Source organism: Mesoplodon densirostris, chromosome 6, assembly GCF_025265405.1.
Source record: "Mesoplodon densirostris isolate mMesDen1 chromosome 6, mMesDen1 primary haplotype, whole genome shotgun sequence".
In the NCBI taxonomy this organism is placed as follows: domain Eukaryota; kingdom Metazoa; phylum Chordata; class Mammalia; order Artiodactyla; family Ziphiidae; genus Mesoplodon; species Mesoplodon densirostris.
Genome location: NC_082666.1, coordinates 84,323,083 through 84,341,390, shown reverse-complemented (window position 1 = coordinate 84,341,390; position 18,308 = coordinate 84,323,083). Strand labels below are relative to the sequence as shown.

Below are 18,308 nucleotides of genomic sequence, written 5' to 3'. Positions count from 1 at the left end.
CAGTAATGCCAAATGAAGCTCCAGCGACAGGATGGAACATGTCCACTGTCTTTTACCTATTAGACTGACCTAGGAATGTAACTCACATTTTAGAAATCGAGTTCATTTCAATCCTTTTTAATGTCAGGAAAACTTAATAAAGCTCTCTAGATTTTTAATGTAATGGCTATCACGGTCAATCTTGATAGTTGCTTATTTTGTGTTACATGCATGCCTTCTCTCCATCAGTAACAATAAAAAAATACTCGACACTGGTTCAAAGCATTATACTTCCCAATGTTCTTTCACCTCCACTTTTTAAATGGTTTTCCTAGGAATCCTGTGAATTTTGAAGAGTGTTATTATTGTTATTTTCCCAGTGTAACAGGTGAGACAACTGAGACCCAGCCTGACTAACAGTTTGCTGCAGTGATTATATTTCTGATGTTTAATGCAATCGGTACTTCATGTGACTCTGGAGGCAGCAGGCTCTCCTTCCGTTTAAAACTCTACATGATGCCGCAACCAAATCAGAAGCTTCACGAGCTGGTGTTGCCTTTTGGTAGTCATAATTAAGATAGCATTTATTGGTACTAATAATTCAGGATTACATCTCCTTAATAGATGTCCTGAGCAAGCACCATGGTGACAAGATAAGTTACCCTGTTTTGTTCCATATGTCTGTGTTCTAAGTATTCCATAGTTTTAATTGGTTCCCTGCAGAATAACACTTACAAGCATATGGTATGGAAAATGCTGACTGCTTTTGTTATCATGTATTTTAGCACTAGTAGTGGCCCTGGTTCACTTGGCCTTTAAATGTGATTATGAGGTTATTTAATGCACTTCCTGGTGTACTTTTTCTTAACCTGCCCACTGATTGTTAAATGTCATTAATATAGTGTATCTGGTAGCCTGTGCACAACTGGCAGAAAGCTAATTCACAAAAGCTTTCACTGTGGATCTGTGCTGCAAGATGCCTTCCCCTGCCTTGCCTCATGTGCGGTTTCAAAGGCACTGCAAGACGGCCTGCAGTTATGCTTCAGAGGAGGGTGCACTGTTTGGAGCCCAAAAGAGCCAAGAGGCAAGGCAGAGCTCTCTGGCGCCTTGTGTGGGAGATTTACCAGCGATTCCTTAAAAAGGGGTTACAGATGTGAAATTAGACTCATGGATTGAAGAGGGGACCAGCTGTATTTTTGGATATCTGAGCTACTTTGGCACTTGCGTGGTTTTCTCAGGGAGTGCTGTAGCAGAGTACAGCTGAGTTATTAGTATTTTTGAGACTATGTACAAGCCTTCTTTTTTTCAACCTTTGTATTATGGAAAATTTCAAACATATACAAAAATGGAAAGTATTGAATAATGAACCCTCCGTGGACCTAGGACTTAGTGTGCTAGTTTCCCAGGCTGCCAAGACAAAGTACCAAAAACTGAGTGGCTTAAAACAACAGAAATTTAGTGCCTGACAGTTGTGGAGGCTAGAAGTCTGAGATCTAGGTGTCCCAGGGCCATGCTCCCTCTGAAGGCACGAGGGAAGGAAGGATCTGTTCCTGGGCTGTCTCCTAACTTCTCACGGTCTCATTTGTTCTTTGGCTTGTGGACAGACTTCTCCCTGTGTCTTCATATCATCTTCCCTCTATCGTGTCTCTGTGTCCAGATTTCCCCTTTTTACAAGGACACGGTCATATTGCATTAGGGCCCACCCTAATGACCTCATCCAGCTTAACTAATTGCATCTGCAACAACCCCATTTCCAAGTAAGTTCTGAGGTGCTGGAGTTTTAGAACCCCAACAGGAATCTTGAGGGGATGAAACTCAACCCATAATAGTTATCTTCAGTAATTACCAATGCTTTGCCATTCTGTTTCATCTGTTTCCACGCTGTGCATGTACAGTTTTGTTTCCTGGGGTATTGGAAAGCAAATCACAGACATCATGCATTTCACCTGTAAATTCTCATTTCACCTGAATCTGTGTCCAAGAAGGAGCTTGTAGGTGCTTGTGTGTGTGTGTGTGTGTGTGTGTGTGTGTGTGTGTGTGTGTATGCTTCCCATAAACACTGTGTCCAGTGGTTTTTGACTTAATGAGAAGCATGGAAAGAACGGTAGAGGCTCCTGCTACTTCTCAGCCTGGGAATCTCTCACCTCTCTTTTCTGGACGAAAGACCTTCTCAGGAAGTTTCTCGACACTTTGGGGCAGTTAATGCTCCTGTCCTGTGTGCCCACACACTGTTTTTCAGTGACCTGTACTGTAGGAAGAACCCCACTGTTTTCGTAGCAGGGTGCAGGAGGAATGAAAACAGACTGTTTTTTGGACCTCATTGCCCTGTTCCCCTCCCCCATTCTCTAGAAGGAGGGACTTTCCTAAGAGCTCATGGAGGGGCAAGGAGCTGGGGAGAAACTCAGGAAGGGTGGGCTGAGAGAAGGGTCTGGAATATGCCCCTGAAGACGCCTCAGTGGCGGGGCTGGCTGATGCTGTGCTCTCAGTGGAGACGGCTGCAAGTAAGGGTTAGTTCTCTGAAGGACCACCTTCCAGTTGGCAAGGACTGTGGTGGACATGACCTAGTGTCTATTGTTGCCAGGTAGGGCCAAACAATGGAAGCTTTCTAAATATGCCATTGTCTGTGCTAATCTGTATAAAGGTTTATTGTTTTCATTTCTTTCAATGGCATTATCTATATCATAATTACCAAACACCATATTACCATAGTAATTCATGTTTGTTCCATTTGCCCCAGGATGATAAAAAGTTAACCAGGATAATTTTAAAAACATGTATGAAACAGCCTGTAGGAGGTAGAGGAAGGCAGGACTGTGCAGAGCCTTGGAGGCACCAGATTACTAGAAACAGTCCACGTTGCTGTCAGCCCACAGGCAGGGAAGTGGTCAGATGCACAGCTTTGGCAATCCCAGTCCTGGGGCAGTTACCTCCGGCAGTCTCTGTGCACCAGACTTAACTTGGGGATGCTAAAGGATCTCTCACCCAGGATTCTGAGAACTTTGTGAAATGATGCCAGGATCAGAGAAACCACAGCAGTGGCTCAGCAGTTGCTCTGGAGGCACCATTCACTTGGAATGCATGTGAATGGTACCCCCTGGGCACAGCTCCATGGGATGTGAATGGCGCCCCCCTGGGGTTGTGAGACAGTGAGGTGCTCTCTGCTGTCACTGTTGTTACTAACTGGTTGTTGCCACTTGAGTTTCTCTCTCCAGTTAGCTGGAGTTTGCTCACCAAGAGAGTGGGAAGAGAGGACCACCTCCCCCATCAATGGTCCCACATTCTCTCCATCTTTTCTTGCCCCCATCCACATTTTACTACCAGCACTCTCCTACCACAACATCCAGAAGCTTAACTATCAAGGATTTTTTTTTTTTTTTTTTTTTTTTTTTGCGGTACGCGGGCCTCTCACTGTTGTGGCCTCTCCCGTTGTGGAGCACAGGCTCCAGACGCACAGGCTCAGCAGCCATGGCTCACGGGCCCAGCCGCTCCGCGGCATGTGGAATCTTCCTGGACCAGGGCACGAACCTGTGTCCCCTGCATCGGCAGGCGGACTCTCAACCACTGCGCCACCAGGGAAGCCCTCAAGGATTTTTTAAAAGCATCTTCTCTCCGTTTTTCCACCCTGAGATTCTAAAGATCTCAAGACATGAGTGAATTCAGAAGTCACACACACACACACACACACACACACACACACACACACACACACATGCCCCCGTGCACGCACGTGTTGGGGAGTCTTGCTCTCTGTTTTTCCTTTGATGAAAATTTGTATGTTATATGATCTAAGGGTTCTTAGTTGCTATAGCCTTCTGAGATAGAGTCAAACAAACCACCAACAACAAAACTTTGGAGGGGAGCATAGGGCAGGACTTCAATTGATTTGTGAAGATAAACAATACTTTCTTAATCAGTTCAAGGTCACTCCTAAAATGCTATTACTCCTTTGGGTCTTCAAACCATAGATTCACTTCTCCAATTGTTGTCTGGTGAGTAACTGACAAGTATTTCTAATAAGACTATTTGCTTCTACATCAGTACCTCCAAAAGCTTCACATCTATACATAGGACAGTGGGTTTGCAGTTGTCATAAGTGTTAGGTTACTAATAGTTTCAAATATTTGGAATTTTCAGAGCAGACACCACAGTATTAAGAAATTAGGATGTAATATTCTAGTCGTTATTGAATTTTTAAACTTCTGCTAAAGAAGTTACTCAGAAAGAGTACTCTCTTAAGGAAAATAAAATGGTAAGAAAATTTGAGTCTTTAATTAAAAGCTGTACATAATTCATCATTGAATATAGCCACAAGCCCAAAATGAACAAAGATTTATTTTACAAGGTGAGTGAAAAATTTTTAAAGCTGATGTCATCCATGTTACAGCTATTTATTATGGTGAAAGATTTGGCGGTCTGATGCATTTTTATTATGTATTGTTAAGGTTGACATAATATTTTTAAACCTTCCTCATTTGTCATTCTTTGGATATATATTTTTTACTGAAAGTTCAATGTGACACCTATTTAAAAATTAAAATAACAAAATCTTCCTCTAATATAACACCTTTCTGTTTTTACATGATTATTTAAAATAACAAGGCAGAAAACTTTGTTGCAATATTTTGTATTAAAGGTAACTTTTTCATAATCTATTCAGTTGATGATGTACCTTTAAATGGCAAAAGTAAAATTCAAATGGATATATTGAAATTTTTCTATATTGAGGGGCTATGTTTGGAGACTCCGGGCAATTCTCTCAACAGAAGAGAGCAAAGGGAAAATGTCTGGGCAACTGAAACATAGCTTATGTAGTACTTAGAATCATAAAATCATATTATCCCAGTGTTGGAAGGATCTGATGCTTAGAAAACTGGAAACTTTTCACTGGAAAAGCTTGTTCTCAGAGGGTGATACTTAGTTAATGTTAACATGTTTATACTTTTAAAACATACGAAATAATACCTATGCACATATTTTTATATCTATCTTCATCTACATCTATATCCTACTGCACTATGCTGTGTCACCAGACACGTATTTTAATAAATCTTTATTGAATACCCAACTACTCTGTGCCAGGTACTGTTTAGTTTTGAAAAGGGTTTTCTAATTTGCAAAATATTGAGAGACAGCGAGAGAGAATGAGAGGTCACTTGGAAGGTAAGGGTTCTTCTGTCACTGAAAAACACACAGTGTACTAAATAACGGCATCATTAAAAACTGTCGTCTTTGCAAAGTAGTCATTGCTCTGCATACTTCTAGTACACGTCCCTGTGAACCTGCATAACTGCAGCTTGCTGGAAATGCATCTTCTCCTCCTGCCGGCTTCTAGCCACTTATCTGTTCATTACTGTCATGTCTGAGAAGGTTTCAGACATGCCAGGTGTGTGGTGTCACCTGCCTGACGTCCATTCCAAATACAGACATTTACTCGCGTGAGTATTAAAGCAATAGATCTTCCTTATGACAACAAAAAGCTGACTGCAGAAAAGCAAAGCTTCTGGGAAAAGTCTTCCGAGCGCATCTTGGCTTGATCATGGAGAGAAAAAACCTGACTAATTAGCTTCAGCCCTCCCAGTCTGAGGGAGAAGAAATAATTAAAGGATCCGGACAGCCTGCGCCATACAGCGGCTGGCTTTGAAAGAGGCGACACAGTTAAGAGGACATGATCTGAGGGAAGGCTCACAAAAGGAAGTTCTGGGAACTTAGTGTAGAGCTGAGAAGGCTTTTTTTTCTTTTCCATAAGGATCAATTAAAGAAAATTAAAAATACTTATGAATCACCATGTTTCCAGTAAAAAAGGAAATACTTTTAATCAAGGAAAAAGGTACATTCCTACAACTTATAACAACTTTAAAGGTGAGAAAGATAGCAACAAAAATTAGGGCTATTACTAAATATTAATCTTTAGGGCAAATTTGAGAAGTAGTAACATAAGCATAGCTTTCTCATCTTTTTTTTTTCTGATTGATATTGTATTTCGAAGCTCAGTGGTTTGGGTGTTGCCCATCCCTGGACAAAGTGCTTTACCCTAGAGATGCTTCTGTGAGTTGTTCCAGCAGGGATTGTGTCAATGACCCACATGGGGGGACTTCCATTTTATAGAATTCCCTTAGTCCATGTCCATCCTCTAGTGCAGCTATTGGGGAAGGGGGTGGCTATTTAGCTTCTCAGTTTCTACATAGGTGTTAACAGTAATGTCACTTCCTCCTAATTCCCATATGCACCTCATTCAAGGGGTTATTCGTATTGATGGACTTGATCAAATGGAACAGGCCTGAGAGTGTGTGTGGACATCTGCTACAGAACCCAGCAACACCTGTCTACACACAGACGTACATCCCATTTTTCAGAAGGTTCTATATTCTTAGCAGAGAGCCTTGAGACTGTGTTTGGATGGATAGAAAATGACAGGTAAAGCGAAGTAGTTCAAAGGTCATCATACCTTTTGTTATTTTGGATATTTTCCCTCTGCGCTTGATATAAGTTATTTACTACAGAAGTTTTACAGAAACACTTAGTGCAGGTCATATATTTACTAAATGTCATCCTAAGTTTTCCCGTGATATGTTGATTAAAAAGTTATTAAAGAACCCCCCTTCCCATTTACGTCCACCTTGTGTTCAAAGTGCATTTCTTTTTTCCATGGATGAGGAAAGTAAACAACGGAAGCAGGTCCAAGTGCTTTAGTGAATCATGATTGAAATCACAATTGGGGGCTATTTCTCCACCTTTTAAAAATTGTTTTTGACTTATTGCAGCCAGGGTGAACATTCAGATAACGTGCGTGTAGGAGCGTAGGAATAACGTAAAGCTGCCAAGATGAAGGTGGAACAAAAGCAAGCCCACAAAAAGAAAAGCAAAGGGAAGGCTCTCAGTTCTTTATTTCCCTCCAGTAATTTTCCTGATACTAAGTTAACCTGACAGCCCTGGGACGCCTCGCTGATTTAGCCCTAAATCCTAGTTCTACTGAGAACATTTTCTTTGTTCAATTACATCACAGAAGATTCCATTGGAATCGTGTCAGGGTGATACGGATTGGCTTTTCTGGGTCCAAGAGGGTTTGATTTTCCTTTGTTGTGCCTGGATGGTATCATAAACCCTGCTGTTCTTCTCCAGCCCCTCCCCATAAGACAAAGATAAAAAAGAATGTCCCAAAGGGCGTGGGACGTGTGTGAGTGTTCGTGGGAGGGTACCGGGTAGTAGATAAGGGAGGTGAAGGGCAAAGGAGGAGGGAGACAAACCATCTTCCTGGTTGTACTGTTCTGGTCTCAATCCAGGCTTTAGCTGCCTGCGAACTCAGAATTTGGGCTTCTTATTTATTGCTTTAGTCCATGCTTTCAATCAATATTTAGTTGAGTATTTTTACCAAGTACCATTCTAAGTGCTGATTCACCTCTAAGGATGGAAACCAAGACATGCTCTGACTAGCTACCCAGAGTGTGCACTCAAGGGCCCAGGCTTTTCCCAAGACCTGGTGAAAAGGGCTTTCCCTCCCTTCATCCCTCCTTCCTCCCTCCCTCATCCATCCTTCCTTCTCTCTCTCTTTCCCTCCCTCCATCCCTCTCTTTCTTTTTTTCTTTCCTTTCTCTCCTTCTTTCTTGTAAACCTCTTTGCTTTCTTGTCTTAGTCTCTCAGAGTTACTTTTAATTATTTATGTTTTCAAGCACACACCACAGAGGAGCCAGAGAAAACTCCACATACTCATCTCCGGGCTTGAGAAATTATCAGCATTTTATGAAAAGGACATTCTAGATTTGAACACTTAACAACCTTTGGGGAAAGCAGTTGTATGTCTTATTGTTATCCTATTTATGAATAGACAATAGGAAGTAATTTGAACTTTATGACACATTTTCCACATTTTGTCAACTGAAAGGGATATGATATAACTGCAAAATAGGTAAAAGAGCACTATATGAAGTTTTAGAATTCCTTAGAAAAATAGTGCTTTGGGGCAGCAACCTTACTAGCTCTGATTGCTAATACAATAAATACCCTTTTGTCTTGAAATCATGTAAACTGGAATTTAAAAATTACTGTACACTGGACATCCATTAACCACTTAAGTGCTGGGGCCACAGCTGAGTAACACCTGGTAGCTAATTACAGTTAAACCCTTCTATGGGGGTTAACGGATCAGGGCCCAGGATTGGGCCCGTTTGACGCACACCACTAATAGCAAGTCATGTTTTGACAGAGTTCCACAGTGGACTACTTTCCACTGCTTGAGACATCAAAAAGAAAATTATTACAACAGTTATGTCTTCAGAATAATGAATAATTTAGAATGTGGAATAGATTCAGAAGTCAAGAGGAAAGGGGAAAGTATGTGATAAGTAATATGTGATGAATAATAGTCATAAGATCTGTCACTATATAAAATCATTTTAAAGATTTGTTTTGAACTTAATACCATGAGGTAGGCACGTGTCATCATACTCTGGTGTGCGTGTGTGTGTGTGTGCGTGCGTGTAGAGAGATTCAGAGAGAGACCCCACCATGAAATGAGAATCTGTTAAGCTTGAGAGAGGGGTGATTATTTGCAGCCTGTAATACAATTTTTAACTTTTGGGCTATTAACAAAATGTTAGTCCATAGTACTGTTATTTCATAAGAGCATGACAAAGGATCTAAAAATTGAAAACGCTCTTCTGCCCAACTGTTATATCCAATCATTGTTTTCACTAGCAAATGTTGATTTGAGCATCAGCTGTGTGCAGAATACTCACTGCCTTAGGAACTCTGGGGGATACCAAGTTCAGGATGTGGCCAGGACTTGCAAGGAACCATTGATCTAGTAGAACTGGATCTCTGATATTGAATAGCTGACCCCCAGATGCATGGGTGACTAGGAACTAAAGATTGCACATGCCAGTAAGTGAAGAGAGTTACTGTTTATTTTCATTTGTGTGGTTGACTTTTGTTTCGCCGTACTACACAGCAGAAGTAGAATATTGGGCCATGGTGGACTTTAGATGGGCGATACAGTTATTACTTAGCTCTGCCCTTTATCTCTCAGTTCGTAGTTTCTCATCTATAAAAAAATGGTCTCTAACATTTTTTGGTTGTACAACAGCATTAGTAAAAGTCTTTTGAGTTCATTATCTGAGGACATATATTTATTTCTGAATTCTGTTCATGTATTAATTGACTAGCATATAAGGCACATTTTATATTTTTAGAAAAACAGAATACTTAAAAGGATGAGTTAAACAAGAGTCTACATGGTTTCTTCTCTTACTTGGAGGTCCACAACCTCACTTTGGAAACCATTGATGGGTTTCAACTGGGTGAATCCAAGCCCTTTTCTAACTCTAGACTTGAGTAAATCTAAGTAATGTAACATCAGTAATTCCCTCTGAAATTGTACTTAATCTAGAGCAACTCCAGCAGCCCCTTTCAAAACCCAAATGCAGATACATTGTGCAGTTGACAGAAGCCAAATGGTCCCTGGGTGCTAACCTTGGGTTCTCTTTAAGGCCATGGTTCCCAAACAAGTCACAGTATTCTTAGACTTTACTACAGACTTACTAATTCTGGCTATCAGGATGGGCTCAGAAATCTGCATTACAATCATGTCCTAGTAGGTGATCCTAGTGCAGTCAGCAAGACAGTACTGTCACCCAAGCGGAAGCCACAGCATGCTTTTCTTCTGAGAGGCAGGACCCAGGAAGGAAGAAATAGCCATGTGATGTAGTGGGAAAAATATTGGAATACATCTTTCCAGGTCATTAAATGGTGATCTAACTCATTTGTTTGGTAATCGTTGCTTTGATTCTACTTTATGGATAGTACATAATTTGTCCAACGATTCCTTGGTTATATCTTGACGTTGTTTCTTATTTGTTTTTTGTTTTTGCTTCCGTTACAAATACTGCTTCAATAAACGTTCTTTGGGATTTTATTGAATATCCATATTTAACAATGGATTTTGAATTATAATAAGGAATTTTAAAGTATCCATATTTGTTGGTGATTTTATTTCTATAGAATAGATGCCTAGAAGTGAAATAAATTAGTTGGATCAAAAAGTGTGAACAGGGCTTCCCTGGTGGTGCAGTGGTTGAGAGTCTGCCTGCCAATGCAGGGGACACGGGTTCGTGCCCCAGTCCGGGAAGATCCCACATGCTGCAGAGCGGCTGGGCCCATGAGCCATGGCCGCTGAGCCTGCGCGTCCGGAGCCTGTGCTCCGCAATGGGCGAGGCCACAACAGTGAGAGGCCCGCGTACTGCAAAAAAAAAAAAAAAAAAAAGTGTGAACATTCTGCATTTTAAAGGATACTGTCAAATTATTCCCACATTGGTTGTAGTATTCCTTTCTGCTGCCTACAGTCTAACCAAGGGTGGATGTTAGCACTCTCAATTTTTTGCCAATGTGATGGGCCAAAAAAAAAAAACCGTTTTATTTTTGCTCTAATTTGCATTTCCATGACTACTAATGAGGCTGAATTTCTTTTCATTTATTCATTTTTCTTCTGTTAATTGCCTGTTCATACTTCTACTGATTGTTCCATTGGTTATTTGTCTTTTTCTAAATCAATGTTTATAAACTTTTTGTATGTTAGGAATATTGCCCTTTTAATAGAAAGATGGTGCAAATATTATCTCCTGCTCTGTTGTTTATCTTTTATCATTTTTTCCCACAGAATTGAAGTAGCTAAATCACATGTTATATGTATGTATTTACTGGGATATAGTTTACATGTAACATTATTTTAGTCTCAGGTATACAGCATAATGATTTGATATTTGTATACCGAATCATTTGTATTTGTATATAATATATAGTGAAATGATCACCACAATAAATCTATTTTTATTTAAATATCCATCACCATACATAGTTACAATTTTTTTTCTTTGTGATGAGAACTTTTAAGATCTATTCTCTTAGTTCTGTCATTCTTTTTGGTGCTGTTGTCTATCAAAATTTTCACTACTTTTAAAGACACTTAATAAGCACCTTAGATTTAAATTTAAATTGCATTATCATTTTTACATGAGGCTAATTATAAGAGAAGTAAATGCATTCCGATCAAGATCTAGAGACCAAGGCAGAGTCTGACCTGTATTATTGCAACATTTTCAGAAAGCACAGTAGGTAGACTGAGGAAAAGATGGTAAAGAGTCTACCATTACTCTTTAGTGCTTGAAAGGATAATATCATATTAAATAATTCATGCTTATTGCACACTTAATGCAACTTATTGAACAAGCTGTTCCATAGATGCCCAAGGCCAGAGAACAAAGTAATATAATGTTTCCAGAGTTGAATTTGTTAATAATATAGTATTTTAATTCATCAGTGAGAATAGGATAAACATCCTAAAAGGATATACAGTGAAAAATTCACAAAAAAATATGTCTGTATGAAGACAGGAATGTTTAGTATCTGTATGAAAAAATGACCTAAAGCCCTTATAATTATAATAAATACAACATTAAGATACTATTTTACCTATCAACAAGATAATGCTTAAACACAGAGTTGAAGATTTGAAAATCAGGTATTTCTGTGGGTGAAAATGTAAATTTCTACAACTTTTCTGGTGAGCATTAAAATACCTACATTCTTTGACCCAGAAATGTAAAATTTGGGAGTTTATCCTGAAGAAATAACTAGAGGTGGGCACAAAAATACTATGTTCCAAATATTCCCTGCACTCTTATTTACATTATCAAAAAATTAACTTAAATCTGCAGCAGTAGGGACCTGACTAAATAATTTATAATGATCCTTATTAATGAATATTGTATCCATTAAATGTCATAGTTATTCATTTACTTATTCATTTTTTCAATGGTTATTGAGCACCTACTGTGTGCAAAGCAATAGACTGGGCAGCTGGGGTTACAAAAGCAAACACATATTACTCCTGGTCATCACAACATTTATATTTTAGAATTTTAAAAGAATACTCAGAATGTTGTTAAAAAAGAGAAACTACAAAATGTTAGGTATAATATGATCACAGTATTACAAAAGAGAACACTCATAAATGTATAGAACAAAGTTGGAAGGAATACGTTGTGTTCATAGTGATTATATTGGGTCTTGAGGATTTTTGTCTTTTTGTTTCTACATTTTCCAAATATTTTACAATGAACATACATTATTTTATAAAGTAACTTACATTACTATGATGGTATAAATTAACTCTATGTTTGATAGTTAATTAACCTTAGGTGACATGGGGTAGTTTTCTATGTGTGTGTAGCAGGGGTGTTCTTTTTCATTTGATTTTTAAAACCCTTGTATTGCCTTTGACATCAATCATTTAGTAAAAATAAGCTCTTCCAAGCTTTCTCTAAAGATCAGTTATTTGCTAGGTAGATTTAAATTTTAGAATGAGTCCAATTTGGAGGTCTGTATTAGTAAGTTTGGGCTGCCATAACAAAATACTATGGACTGGGTGGGTTAAACACCAGAAATTTATTTCTCACAGTTCTGAAGCCTGGAAGTCCAAGATCAGGGTGTCAGCATGGTTGGGTTCTGGTGAGAACCATCATCTGGGCTTATCAAAAGCCTCCTTCTCCCTGTGATCTCACATGGTGGAGAGAGATAGAAAGAAATAGAGAGATAGAGAGCACAAGCACTCTGGTGTCTTATAAGAGCACTAATTCCATCTTGAGGGCCCCACCCTCATGACTAAATCTATACCCAATTATTTTTCAAAGACCCCATTTCCAAATACCATCACATTGGGGGTTAGGCCTTTGACATATGCATTATGGGGGTACACAATTCAGTTCATAGCAAGGTCTAAGCATAGCAAAGGGGCACAGACAGCAGAAGGTCAGAGATGAGGCTAGATGGAAAAGACTACAGCTCTTAAGTCTGAAAAGAGGAAGGTTGAGAGATTATAAAAATCTATGAAACCGGGTCTCCCTGGTGGCGCAGTGGTTGGGAGTCCGCCTGCCGATGCAGGGGATACGGGTTCGTGCCCCGGTCTGGGAGGATCCCATATGCCGCGGAGCGGCTGGGCCCGTGAGCCATGGCCGCTGGGCCTGCGCATCCAGAGCCTGTGCTCCGCAACGGGAGAGGCCACAACAGTGAGAGGCCCACACACTGCAAAAAGAAACAAAAAAAAAAAATCTATGAAACCGTGGCAGACAGATTTCTACTTAAGCTGAAAGGAAGCAGTACCAAAAGGAAAGTAAAGAGCTACCCCATCCAGTTGGTAATACATGTATGGACACAGTTCCCCCAAAAGTGGAATGGCTGAAAACTGATAATATCTTAGGAAGCTATGTAGGACAATTCCTAAAGGGGCTTTTCAGGAAAGGTAAGGATTTGGGAGGACCATCCTTGACCTTTTCTGGTTGAAGTTGTGGAGGAAAAATAATGGTGCTGTCCCCCAAAACTGTCCTTTGAGGACATTGTCAGTAAAGGAATCTTGAACAAAAAAAATATAAAAAAATTAAATGCTGTAAGTAAAATAACAATTCCAGCCCAAATCATTATTATGATCCAGAGGAAGTATGTAAACTGTATATGAAGTCATTCCTTTTTTTTTTTTTTTTTTTTTTTTGCGGTATGCGGGCCTCTCACTGTTGTGGCCTCCCCCGTTGCGGAGCACAGGCTCCGGACGCGCAGGCTCCGGACGCGCAGGCTCAGCGGCCATGGCTCACGGGCCCAGCCGCTCCGCGGCATATGGGATCCTCCCAGACCGGGGCACGAACCCGTATCCCCTGCATCAGCAGGCGGACTCTCAACCACTTGCGCCACCAGGGAGGCCCGAAGTCATTCCTTTTGAGAACATTGTGTTTTCAAGATCGGTAGCAAACAGGCTGAGGAAGATGGATTCAGCTGAGAAAGACAAAGAATGGTTGAGCCAGTACCCGGTGCCCCAACTAAAAGATACTGACCCCAAGGAAACTGGGGACCCAAGAAGAAGGGCCTTGGGCAATAGGTGGGTTTAGCTTTTGCCCCCTCACTGCCTACCCCCAGTGGCCTCTGCATTTGACAGTCTAGAAGGGATACAGGTGCACAGGGTCTGAGGCATTTATAGCTGAATTTGCTCAGACCGACTCTCATCCCTCATTTTTCCCAAATGAGAGATATTAAAAGAGGGCCTTCTTCAGCATGGCAAAGAGAGGCTGAAGGAAAATATTACTGGGGTTGGTTAGGAGGGCGGTGAGTGGGGAGGCTCTAGACAATATGTACTTCTCTGAGTTGATTAGGTTTTCATTTTATCAGTGAGACAATTAAATTATCTCAAAATCATTTGAGTTTTATCATTCAAAGCTTTTTGCCTTTTCCTAATTAATTGGTTTATATTCATCTAGTACGTCACCAAGTAAATTTGGACATTTATGAGAAAATTAAATATAAAAAGTCTGAGTCCTGAATTTGTAGATTCTGGTAAATGTTTTTGCTTTTACACATGACCTGAGGTACAGCTCTCAGAAGAGATCAATTACAGCCTCCATTCACTTCTTATTGTTTATTAATTAACCATTAGAGTGAAATTGGACTAAACTAGGTGGCCAGTGGGCCAGAGTATCCTATTTGGCAATATCATGCAGATTTAAAGAAGAAGCACTTATTCTAATTCCAGGAATTCTATATATACATACCAACCCTGCCACCCCTCCATACATACAGATGTATCCACACAATAGCTACCATTAAGCCAGTAAGAATGAAGAATAACTGTAGCTTTGGTCATGGAAAAAGGTCCATAGTATACTGTTAAGTGAAAAAAGGAAGTCTCTAAAGAGTAGAAGTACCCCATTTTTGTAAAGTATATGTGTAAATATACGTGCGTAAATTTAAAATGTGGAATATTCAACAATATGTTAGCAGTTGTTATCTTTGTTTTATTAATTTTTGTTGTGTCTGACTTTTTATAATGACATGTATTTCTTTTCTTACCAGAAAAATAAACAAAAATACGGAATAAAATACAAAGGTTTCAGTTGATGAGGAAAGTCCCTGTGTTCTGGGGACTTTGCATAGAGTGATAAGCTTTTTCTCCTTTGCTTTTTTATTTTTTTAATTTTTTAATTTTTTAATTTTTTGCGGTACGTGGGTCTCTCACTGTTGTGGCCTCTCCCGTTGCAGAGCACAGGCTCCGGACGCGCAGGCCCAGCGGCCATGGCTCACGGGCCCAGCCTATCCGCGGCATGTGGGATCTTCCTGGACCCGGGCACGAACCCGTGTCCCCTGCATTGGCAGGCGGACTCTCAACCACTGCGCCACCAGGGAAGCCCCTCCTTTGCTTTTTTAAACTTTCGATTGATGCCATGCTATCCCCTCCAGCGTTTAGCTCCCTCTGGGTCCCAACCTTTTTCCAGGTAATGATAAGATTATGAGAAGTTCAGCAGCAGGTCAGGAGTTCCAGACATCATGTCAAACCCAAGGCTGATATCAAGAGGCATCTCATTCATTTACCAAGTGAACAAAGGATGTGACTTTATCCATATCCGACAGAGCTGATCAGAGACTTATAGTTCTCGCCTTTGGAAGACCAGGTTGTTCTGGGCAGCTCCACAGCTCCCTTTGTCCCTGCTGCTCATTTGGCTGTGGTTCCTTATGCATCCCCCCCACCCAGCTCCTGGTTTTCCTGGTGACTGTGACTGGCGTGGACATAGGGATTGATAGGGGTTAGCAGCATGTAAGGTTTCCTCTTGCCTATCCTGTGAGTCTTCTGATTTAGAATCACAGCGGCCATAGGTTCACGGGGTTTTTCTGGGGAGGAACTGGGCCCTTTTCTGTGCCACCCAGAGCCAGCCTTCAGGAAGGAAGACCCCTCATTGACTTGGAGTTAGAAGTAGTCAAGTCAATTGCCAACTGTTTTCTGTGCCTGGGTTTCTTTGGAGATACCATTCGATAAATTCAAGCAGCTTCTTCTATCGCGTCTTCACTTTTTGGTTAAGGATGAGGGACTAAGGAATGTGCCCTACTTTAATGTGCGAGGAAGGGGACTCTCCAACTTTCACAGGCTTTGCCTATAACGTTTTTGAAACAAAATTCATTTCAAATCATTATTTTTGAAAACATTTGCCTGGGGTTTTTAGGAAAAGAGAGTTGGGTAGGATGGGTATGGAGAAATCATAGTATAACTGTATTGCAAGGGTTTGTTGACTAAAGGTTAGCTGTGGGGCTCCGGATGTGAAAGTTCCAGGCAGGAGCAGCTTTGTTCCTCAGAGGGTGGAGTTATGAAGAAATTGACGGAGGAGGCTGAGCTTATGGCAAGGCTGTTTCTGATCAGGTCTGTTTTCTGTGGGTGTGTTTGAAAGTGCTTTTGCCTGACAAGTATAGTTTGCTTTCACGGGCGGTTGAATCTGAATGCTTAGGTATTTCTCTGCTTTTAAAAAGAGGTAAGAAGTAAACTTCATTAAGAAGTCTCACTTTAGTGAGGTATAGATTTACACTTTGAAAGCATATTAAAATTGTGGTCTGGAATACTGGCATATTCAATATGTTTTCTTTTATACATTGATTATGGTAAGATTCTGTCCATCTATTTGGAAGTGTAGGGTATAGTATAAATTGAGTGTAGTATCTATTTCAACCATTATCAAGATTCCATTTTGTGTTGGGCTTGATCAGCACTGGGTGTAGGTAGTAACGATGAATCTTCTGTCTCCTGAGATTCCTTAAGGCTTGGTGTGCTTGTATCAATACCAGGGGGTGGCTATTTCCTTGCCAGATCTATTCACTCCTGGCTAGGAATTTACAAAGTCACATTTAGAAAATGTATACACTAGGTAATAATTATTTGTTGAACATCCTGGGCATGCTTTCACCTTTGCACCTGCTATTTCCTTGGCCTGAGATAACTGGAGGTCCCACTTCTTCACTTTGGGTCTTTATTCAAATGTCACCTTCTCAGTGAGCCTCATCCCAGGGCACCCTCCTCTTCCATTCATCATAATCTAATTACTGGTTCTTTATATCTCCTTGCACTAAAATAAAAGTACCATGGGGACTGGGATTTTTGTCTGTTTGGTTCAGTGCTGTATCCCCAGGACTTAGTGCAATGCCTGGCACAAACAGGGTTTTATTAGTTGAATGACAATGATTAATTGAATTGATAAAATTGTACATATGTCACTTTTATTTGAGCATAATTTGTCTCTTTGTGAATACTCTAATCTCCAATTTGAACTGTATCAAGGGACATAGATATTAAGATTGATATAACTAATTTCATGTTTTATTCCTCCAAGCAGGCAGGAGTCTGCCTGAGCCTGGTTACTATGATATCTGACTTTTGCTACACTCTTAATTATATCTTAGTGGGTTTTGGTAGGAATCAGGCACTTTGGAACATCTAAGATTTTTTTGAGGTTGAGCCTACTATTTTTAAGGCTGATTGGTAGTCACCAAAGGTACCTTCTTGTTGTGAGGTCCCTTTTTTCTTGTCCAACATTTTCAGCCAGGCTGAAATTTCTGGTCATCTTTTTGAATTGTGGCATAATCTCTGGAAGGTCTCTTTAAAATGAAAGTACGTTACCTTGGTGGGTAACGCATTAACCCAAGGGTACTCATTGGCATGGACTCTCTATTGGAATTGCTAGTGGAGGAGCAGATAGATCCCTGATAGTATGGGCACCAGAATGGTACATTTTGATGGAGGTGGGTGATGGGGAGAAGATAGTATTGGAGCCTGGGGGCTGGGGCATTGACTGGAGATGGCAGACAAAGTAAGTGGAGCCAGAAGAAGTCATGACTCTTAGGGAACTGGATGTGTGGGAAGAAGGGGGAATCAGAAGACAAACAAGAAAGCATGAAGAGAGAGGCATGTGGCACTACAAGTAACCCTCAAAGATTTGTACTGGGATCTTCTACAGCCTGATCTGTAAGATGATACGTGCTATTTTCTCTTTAAATGGAGAAGGATGAATAAATCATAATTTTGGAAGATTCCCAAATTGTGAAAGTTGGTCTAGCATGTTTGGGTTCACAATCCTATTTAGCTCCTTTCTTTTTCTAATTAGTGATTGGCTTGGGCTTTGAAATGAATTGGCACACAAGTCTTCTTATTTCCCCCCATGTCTTCTTTCGTGGAAGTTGAGTGTTGAATGCAGAGCCGTGCCTAGGAATTACTGAACCTAGACAAGAAAGCGGATAGGTCAGCTTTGGGGTATTTTAATGCTACAATTTTCTGAAGCCTTGCTGTATTTAGAAGGCATATTTAACATTCTCTTTCTCCGTCAATCTCCATGCTTGCTCATTTTGTGGATGCTGAAGTCATTATGGCATTATGGGGTGGTTGGTGAAGGGCAGAAGAGACAGGGCTCTTTGTACTGGATCATGGGTTCTGGGAACAATCCTGGACCTATCACAGACTCTATTGACCTATAAAACGTGTTATT

The 18,308-nt window shown here is 40.4% G+C and overlaps 1 protein-coding gene across 4 annotated transcripts in view; it reads left to right on the top strand.

The window, feature by feature from the left end:
• PRUNE2 (prune homolog 2 with BCH domain) overlaps positions 1-18,308 on the top strand; it is a 280,715-nt gene that overhangs the window by 29,092 nt on the left and 233,315 nt on the right. The gene's annotated exons all lie outside the window — the stretch shown is intronic.